The sequence below is a fragment of the Nuphar pumila genome, chromosome 10, assembly GCF_984573655.1.
Source record: "Nuphar pumila chromosome 10, dmNupPumi1.hap1.1, whole genome shotgun sequence".
Lineage (NCBI taxonomy): Eukaryota > Viridiplantae > Streptophyta > Magnoliopsida > Nymphaeales > Nymphaeaceae > Nuphar > Nuphar pumila.
Genome location: NC_143258.1, coordinates 30,559,577 through 30,567,523, shown reverse-complemented (window position 1 = coordinate 30,567,523; position 7,947 = coordinate 30,559,577).

Genomic DNA, 7,947 nt, shown 5'->3' with positions numbered 1-7,947 from the left:
TCAACACTACACTCAGCAAGTGCAGAAAATCCGAGAATGCTTGAAGGCAGCGTAGGATAGATAGAAAAGTTATGCCGATAAGAGACGACGCGAGTTATCATTTGAAGTTGGTGATATGATTTTTGTTAGAGTTTTACCGACCAAGAGTGTGTTTCGTTTTGGTAAGAAAGGGAAGTTGAGTCCTAGATACGTTGGACCGTTCGATATTTTGGCAAGAATCGGTGAAGTGGCATATCGTGTCGAGCTACCTCAACAGTATGCCCACATTCACAATGTTTTTCATGTGTCGATGCTAAGGAAGTACATTCCTGACCCATTGCACATCATTCGCTACGAAGACGTGGAAGTGCAGGAAGATCTGACTTTGATGGAACGGCCTATTGAGATAGTTGATCAACGAGATCAGGTTTTGCTTACCAAGACTATTCTGCTAGTTGAGGTACGTTGGCAGCACCATGGCATCGAAGAATGCACATGGGAACCAGAAGCGAGCATGAGATAGAAATATTTAGATCTTTTTGTAACCTAATTTGAGTGATTTCGCAGACGAAATCCTTTTTAAGGAGGGGAGGATGTAAGGTCCTTGATAATTTTAAGGTAATATTGCATAAATTGCGTTGTGATTGGAAAATTCTTGCTTAATTTACAATCTTCCATATTTATACCTACGTAGAGATACGAGTCAAAAATCGCGTAAGTTTATAATAAATAGAATATGAGGGAAATTTATGATGAATTAACCTCCAAAATTTTTAGGGCAAGTTTATAATACGTATATTTGGGTTGTCCCCTAATTTGAGGTCCAAACGATGGAAAAACCCCGTCAGTGCATGTGATTTACGGGAGATCGCTTAGTGACTTAGCGAGGGCCCGAACGAGACCCATTTCGTTCGTAGAGAAGATCTTTCTCTTGATTAGGATTTGAAATTCTAAATTACATTAAAATTATAAAATAAAAATAAATATACATGATGTAGAATAATAAAAATTCATTTAATAACAATATCGGTGAAAAGATTAATTTTCTTTGTTGGTCAAGGGTCGACCAAGGCTAGGGTCGTCCACTTAGGATGGCCTTGGGATGACCTTGTCCATGAGACCAGCTGGAAGGATGGCAGTCTCGTAAGAGGCTAAAAATGGGTTTCAAGGGAGGCCACGATTGGCCCTACCCAAATCAAAAAGAAAAAAGAAAAAAGAAAAAGAGAATGCTATTGATGTGGAGGAGGAAGTGTCGACTATTCCTCCTTGGAAGGTGTTTGGAGGCCATGTAGATGTTGGGGGAGCCTCTTCCCTTGGGATTCAAGAGAATACCCATGTCTTTTCCCAAGGGGAAGGCCATAATGAGGTTGAACTCACCTCATTGGGTGCATGGGGCGGGCACCCTTGTAAATTTTTAAAAACTTTTTCAAATCACGTTTTTTAGTTGGAGAGCTGGGCGGCAGTGGGAAACCATGACCCACTCCTAGCCCCACATCTTGGAGAAGAAATCTCCACCGTCCATCTCACCTACCCCTTTAAGAGCTCCTTTGAAAAAAATCGAGAGCCCCAAAAGGGGCATTTTTTTTAACTCTCTCTCTCTCTCTCTCTTCTCTTCCTCCTAGCCGTGGAGTGCACCTCCACCATTGTCGTTGGAGGAAAACCATCGCAGTCGTGACATCCAAACCTCTTCCAAGCATCGAAGGTGAAGGCTCAATACGATCTTTGTGTTTGTTTTAGTACACCATGAAACCGTGGAGTCAAGGCATCTATGCATGCATGCTTTATCGATGGATTAGTTGTGTTAAGCTCTCATTCAACATTATTTTCTATTGTCTTTCGTTGGCTTGCTTTGTTCATCATTTATACATTTTTTTTCAGATTGTTAGTCGTTGATGGACCTTCTTTCTTGTTGTCACCCTTTTCTCTTGTTGCTGGGCATGGTGGCTTTCTCTTGAGCGTGATAGCATTGTTGGGTACACTCTGGACCGAGCTGGGCTCATCCAGATGCACCCAGTCCTTCGGCACCCCCTTGTAGTGCAGGTCAGGTTGCTGATGGCGAAGCGCAACCACCTTAGTAGGTGTTCCGGTGTGCTGGGTACAGACCCAGTCCCAAAGGATTTGGGACTGGTACGACCATGGACGTCTTGACCTGGGTCACGGTGTGACCAGGTTCCACCTGGGAAAGGGGCCCATGGCCTTTGATATTTTCTTTTTTTCTGTTCATTTTTGTGTTGGCGCGTTGGGTAACCTGGATCCAAGGGCACCCGGGTTGGCCACCGGACTGGCAGTCTGGTCTGGACCTTAGGTCCAGACCAGAACCCTTGCTGAGACCACTCGATTCGGTCCAAGGGTCTAGACTCGAGTCCCAGTCTGGACGGTTCTGCCTTGACACCTAGGCTGCCACCCAAGTGTGGGACAGCTCCAGTTTTCTACCTTTCTGGGAAACTTTGCGCACCTCTTTGAGGGCGGTCTGAACCGTGGGTTCAGACCTCATCACCATCGGACCTAAGTGGTTTGGCCCAAAGGACCAGACCCATGTCAACCTCCTTTCCCCTTTTCCTTGGGCACAATGACTGCCTACCAGACGTTGCCACCTTGGCAGCCCCTTTCCGAACCTACCCAATTTACCTAAGGGTCTTGTCTGAACCGTAAGTTCAGACCAAGACTCTTGGTGGTTCTAGCAGTCTGGTCCGGAGGACCATACCTGCATATCCTTTCTAAACCTCTTTTGGCAGCAGGTCCGTGAGGGGCCACCGAGTGCTTATTTGCCCCTGAATCCCTTGCAACCTTGGGGTCCCACTAGTCGGTTGTCACCATTGGTGACCAGTTAGTCCAACGCGAGGCCTTTGCAAGCGGCTGAACAACAGTTTTGGTCTAGTCCGAAGGGCCAGACCCGAACTCCCCTTTTTCCCGCATCTAATTGCAAATCGTTTAGGACCCCAAGTATGGGAATATGGTTGCGAGCAATCAGCTAGCACGAGCGTAGGTGCATGTGTACATATACATGTGTAATATATATATATATATATATAGTCGGGTTGGGTGACTCGATGCGACTACCTACGCGGGAAACTAATCAGACATGTGGCACCCACGTGCTTTGTCCAAGTGTTTCCGCGACAACCTTTACACTCCAGTGTGAGTGCGAGTCACATAAGTGTTTTACCTTTCGACCGTCCAGTTGGATGGCTCTAAAGTGTTGACTATGAGTCCGTAGTGGACCTCACACTTTCCTTGGTTTTTGTTTCAGTTGACTAGTGTGTGTAAGCAGGTAAGCAGTGTTGCAAACCCCACATGTTTAGAGCCTACGTTGGTTATAAGTCACATACATTGTTTAATATTTTTGTTTTGGGTCTGCAGGCGTGGCACCCCAAACCGTGGAAAAGCCAATGTAATCCCCATTAGATGGGTTATTTCCAAAATTCGCTCTGGACATGTAAGTATGTTGAATTAGTAGCCTAGCAAAGTATAAGCATATGATTCACCTTTATGGCATATTTGCATCTTTTCCTCTTGCAAGTGCGACGATCCACCTTGGAATGTGAATGTAATTCCCATACGTATGGGAATATCGTAGATTTCAATCTCAACACATAAGTGCTCCAAATCGCGAGTCTTCTCTATAAGGGTGGTCTCGTGTTACATGAAACGCTAAATCAAGACCTTTGAAGTTCTAATCTGTTTGAAATTGTGATGAGAAACTTGCAACGATTGTTTCAGTATGTGGTACTTGAAACGATAATTACATCCTTGAACTCTTGCATATCTCTTGAAATTGACGAATTGTACACTCACATGCACATTATCTTGTAATTGCAGCATGTTTCTCAATTATGCAGTTGTATCATGCCTATGTTCTTTATGTTATGCAATTGATGAAAAATCATGTGGTACCTAGTTGCACTTTGCACACAGCACATCCTGACATTCGTACTGAGTAGTGCGTACCTCGACTGGTACATTGCTTAAGGCATTAATGAGTGCACAAAGTGCACCTACTTCATGAAATGAAAATATTGATACACAAAACTTGAACATCGTAAGGTATGAGTAGTACTGTTGTAGTTTGGACTCTGTTAGAGTCTCTAGGCAAGGGATCTTCTGTCGTGAGTAAACTCATGTGTGGCTCTACCCTAAATTATGAAAGAAATAATATGGTGTTGTGATCGCTTTCACAAGCAATGTGCTCTTGTTAGCCGTGTGAGGCAGAGCACGTGGATGGGCAGGCTAAGTCCTCGTTTGCGTACTCCACGGGGACCACGAGGCATAAACTTCTCGTCAGGAGGTGTGACTGAATAATGAGCCTAAGAAAGATAAATCTGCTTCGCCCCATTCACAAAACGGTTCACCTTAGAGAGGGTGGATGGTACAACCCTGAGTGATTTGTCATTACTACGACATGTGTTTTGACAGGAGTTGTAGCGTCCTTTGACCTCCAGTCACTCAGAGTCAGGGAGGTCGAGGTTTCCTTTTTAGGACCTCACTACTGCAGTAGTATGGGTTGCAATCCTTACCTATGCGAGAGTTTCTCTTAGTTGCGTGCTACTCGCATGAAGTTTACTCGGTCTATAGCATCCCCGATTACTGATCATGCATAGATTTTAGGTACATTTTACATAAAAACATGCATGATTTCATATTAAAATCAATTAAAAAACCCATCTATATGCTAGTGGTGAGTATTCCTGCCTATCACGCGGGTGACCCGGGTTCGATCCCTGGCAACGGTGCCAAAAATTTGATGTCTATTTTGAAATCGTTTGTAGTTTTGAAAAGATTTTTAAATGAAGAACATGTGAAAACCAGACATCAAATAATAAAAACCGGTTCTCATTAGTGGATGAGACTGGGTCGAACTCAGGGAACGAGAATATTTCGTATTCAAACACACAAATCTACTATTCTTTATTGCTGAAATGGAGAAAAAATACATAAGGAAAGAAGTCTAAGTAACTGCTTATTACAACAAATGAATACCCTTCGCAGAGGGCGTAAAAGGCAATATTTATAAACCCAGAATTAAATTCCTAAATTCTAAAATAAAAGTAAAAAGTCTTCTATTCTTGTGCTTCTATGTCGCGTATGCGCTTCAGCTCCACTCCTGTGCTATCCTGCACAAATCAAACAAACACAAGCAGTACAAGAGATAGAAATAACAACTATACTAAACATATTATACAAATCAAATGCTAACAACACTAAAAGATATCATCAAAAGAATCTTATGACAATTAAAACTATATTGAACTACTGACAATTAACTAAGTCTAAGACTAAAAGTAATAAAAAACACAACTAAGTAAATTTCATTATCTAATATTGAATAATTGCTTTATTTAACTAATCAAACAATCTAACAATTACACCTAGTTAACACAGGAAATGAAACTTGTAAACAAAACACGAAGAGTTAACAACAATAGGAAATGACTTAAGAACTGGAAAACGAATATTAAAAAAAATTAAAACAAATGGTTTAACACAGGAAAATGCAATAAAGAAAAACAGGACATGAAATGATTTAAAACTGGAACTTAAAGAATGAAAAACAGGAAATCGGCAATTATGAAAATGAAAGACAAAAAAAAATTTGAATTAACAAAAACAACAACACCAGGAAATTAGGTAAATGGGATAAGATCTACACTAACAATGAAAATAGGAAATAAGGAAATGACAGTAACAAATGACTTAAGAGCACAACAGAAATTCGAAAGAAACTGAATCAAAATAGGAAATCATGCTGAAATGAAAGCAAACAGGAACCGACTCAATTGAAAAGCAGGAAATTAGAAACAATTAAACAAATCAGGAATTGAAATGTATTGAAAAACAAGAAATGAAAAGTTTGAAAAATAGGAAATCAATTTAAACAAAACTGGAAAATGAAATAATAGAAAATAGGAAATGAATGTTAAAAGCTGGAAAAATGAAATGAACAAACAAGAAACTCAGAAGAACAAACAGGAAATGATTAAATTGAACTATGTAGAAACAGGAAATTACAGAGGAAAAAATACAGGAATTCAAGAATTAACAAACAGGAAAACAGGAAACCGAAATGAAAAAAAAATCAAGAAATGAAAGAAAAACAAACTGAAGATAACAAGACATTAAACAGAAAATACGATAAATGCAAAACAGGGAAATCTATGCTATGGATCAATCAGACTGCATAAATAGGAAATGAATGGAAGAAATACTATAAGCACCGAGAATGAAGAAATTGAAATTACAGGAAATCAGAAATTGTAGAAAATCAAAAGATGAATAATAGAAAATCAAATGCTAAAAAAATTACGATGATCAAAACAGGATTCTACTAAGAAATTACGAAAATTAAAGAATGATATAGATCTGATGCTTATTTCATAATGAGAAATATGTATTTACAAAGACATGTGATCTATTATTTTTTATTTTTCTATAAACAAACTAACACAAAAATGATTGAACCGATTTTTCTTTTGTTTTTCTGTAACAAAACAGAACCGATTGAAAAGAACGAATAAACGAAAACAGAAGAAGAAGAAGAGTGAAGAATCTGAAGAAGAATAAGAAGAAGATAAAGAATGTGGAAGAAGAAGAAGATGAAGATGACTTACCGTGAATCGGAGGGGTTAGAAGAGAGGTGATCTCCTTCCGTACGCCGTCGCTCGACTGAGATGCCTCCACCGGCTAGAAGAGAAACAGAGAAAGAGGGAGAAGGGGTAGAAGGAGGGAAGAATGGCCGGTGGTGGAGAAGGGGGAAAAGAGAGGGAAAAGAGGGGGAAGAGGAAGAGTTAGGCGCACAGGGTGAAGACGGGGAATTAATTCCCTTCAGTCGGCTTTTAAAAGGTCAAACCGGTTTAAACTGGTTTGTTAAAAAAAATCAAAAATTAAAAACACTTTGAAAATGAAAATTATTTACAAAAAAACTCATTTTACTATATTTTTTCTTTTTAAAAAAAATAAAACTACTCTAATATGAATATTTAATATTTTTTTCTTCTTTTTTTCTATAAAGAAAACTAACATTATTTTAGTAACCATATAAAACGTATACTAACTTGCAAAATAACACCATTTTTCTTTATTTTCTTTATTTTCTCTATTTTTTATTTTTTATTTTTTATTAACATGCCCTATCAAATACCCCCTTGCTTATGTTTTGCTAGTCCTCGAGCAAACTAGACAAATGCATGAAATAAAAAATATCACCTAACTCACTTTTGTAGGAATCACGATTGCATTTAGCTCATGCAACAAGCCCTTTCAACCCCTTGGTTACCCCAGTGGACGAGTAAGGTCTCGTGAGGGTTTGCAGTGATGCTACCTACAAACATCTCTGTCATGTATGCATAATATTATACATCCTCATAAGCAGTAGGTAATCAAAGACTTTGTTTTCACAAAATATTTCTTGTTATTTCAAAATCAAAACATAATTAGAGTCTTTTATATACCACCACAAAGAAAGAATTTCTTTCACTTTTCTAAATATCACAATTATTTATGTTTTATTCTTAGAAAATCCAATAAAAATAGGTTATTATTTACTTATCCTCACTCATATGTTTTCTGCACAGATTTTCTCAATCACACTTCTAAGCACTGAACTTATCTTTCTTTTTAAGCTCTTTTCTTGATTTTTCATTTTTCACGCTTTTTCTTTTTTTTCCGCACTTATTTTTTTATCATGTGTATGCTCTGCTTTTATGCCTTATGCAATGCTAATATCTTTTATACTTTTTCAATGCATATCAAAAGGTATCAACTAAGACATAAAAGTGACTTCCTTCATTCACCTTTGCAACGTGAGAGTCAAACACTTCAACTTGTGTATGTTCTCAGCTACTTAGGATCACGAAGTTTTCCACTCTCCTTTTAGAAATGAAACTCAAAAGCTTCAACTTATGTCTAAATCTCATCTACTAAGGATTATGAAATTATCCAAACAACCTAACGCATGCTTTCTTTTTCACTTTT